We start from the raw sequence: 1,510 nt of genomic DNA on the forward strand, positions 1-1,510 counted from the left end.
GAATATATAAAATTAGTAATAAAGTAAACTTTGTTTAGTATATTCACTGCAAAAACACTACTTTGGTGTTATATTAAAATGACTAAAAACTCTATAAATAGTATCATATAATACAGAGCAACAAAAATGGAAAAGAGCGCTAAAATAGTAGGGTAAAAATTTGATATATGTTATTTAACTTTTGTATGGTTTTCGGTATAGTTAATAAAAAAAGTTGTATATTAATAAAGATTAATTATTATGTTATTTTTATTCTATAAAAAATTTTTTTAACAATAAGTAACTTTTTCTTATTATCCTATTACTAGTCCAATCCTTTGGTTAAAGTCTACAGGTCTATATGTTCACTTTAGCTTTTCCTACGGCGAAGTAAGCGATTTCTCCTTTTAATTTTGTTTAGTTTACACGTTGCGTTCGGCTTGAAATAAGAAAGCTTAGTATATGCTTATCTCATGAAAACGATAAATTATCGCTTCTTGTTTATCATCAAAAATAACTCATAACAAACACTTTTAGCTATTACCAAGTAAAAACGATAAAAGTTTGCCTTAGAATTTCAAGTTCGGTATTTTATTAGTAACAGTAAATATTGTAATAATCAAATAAACAACCTTTACCTATAAAAAAATACAAAAAAAAGTTTTGCAATCTAAAAAAATTCTATTAAACTAGTTTAATTTTAAATATAAATATCAATAGTTCACAATTTTATATTAAACTTTATTATGAGGAGGCCTGCGCTTAAATAGTTTTCTATAAAGCTTTTTCCCCTAACTATTGCATTCTCGTGTAAGAATAGCACAATATTATAAATAAAAAGCCTTGCAGACCAATTTTTTTAAAATTCCAAGCTATTGTTTAAATACTTTAATAACGTACTATTTGAGTCAATTTTCATTATCCTAACATTTTTCATGAATTATAATTTGTAATATACTACTTCCTATACTTTTTTTAAGCCTTTATAATCATCAGAAAAAACATAAGGATTAAATTTATTCAATGGGAAAATTATAAACCGATCCACAAAATTTTAAAAAGGCGAGTATTCCACTGCTTTACTTTTTAATTGTTCGTACTTTAGCATGATTACATCATTACTTTCAAGTTCTTCCCAGGACACTTCTGAAGAGAAAAATAAATCTTCAAAACTGCTAATTGCCTTGAATTTAATAAGCAAAATTAAAAATCGAGTGGCATAATTAGTAAAATTTGTTATATTTTTTATACAGAAGGCATCAAGGAGGGCCACTTTTTCAGATGCAAAACATACAGATAGACCCCTAAAAGGGATAAACGTTTGGCCTCGTGGTCATTGGACTTTTTAAAATGTTGCGCAAAGCGAGTTACTCTTTGCAGAATCTTAAAAGTTTTTTAAAAAATTAATATATAATTAAAATAAAATCGAAAAATATTTTAAAAAAACAATTTAATGAGCACACCGCCTTTTCATTATCAATTTCTGAAGAATTTTTTAATAAAGTAATTTCTAAATTTATATAAGCGGTGA

General features: G+C 25.6%; 1 long non-coding RNA gene across 1 annotated transcript; it reads right to left on the bottom strand.

Annotated features, from left to right (window-relative positions):
* Nucleotides 1–1,033: 1,033 nt before the first annotated feature.
* LOC135120086 (uncharacterized) lies at nucleotides 1,034–1,510 on the bottom strand. The gene is made up of 3 exons (XR_010278498.1): nucleotides 1,443–1,510; nucleotides 1,231–1,362; nucleotides 1,034–1,162 (listed from the first exon to the last, which is right to left on the bottom strand). It is a non-coding gene; the product is annotated as an uncharacterized LOC135120086 (long non-coding RNA).

Source organism: Zophobas morio, unplaced genomic scaffold, assembly GCF_036711695.1.
Source record: "Zophobas morio isolate AGI-343-1 ecotype UQ-CSIRO unplaced genomic scaffold, CSIRO_AGI_Zmor_V1 ptg000336l, whole genome shotgun sequence".
In the NCBI taxonomy this organism is placed as follows: Eukaryota; Metazoa; Arthropoda; class Insecta; order Coleoptera; family Tenebrionidae; genus Zophobas; species Zophobas morio.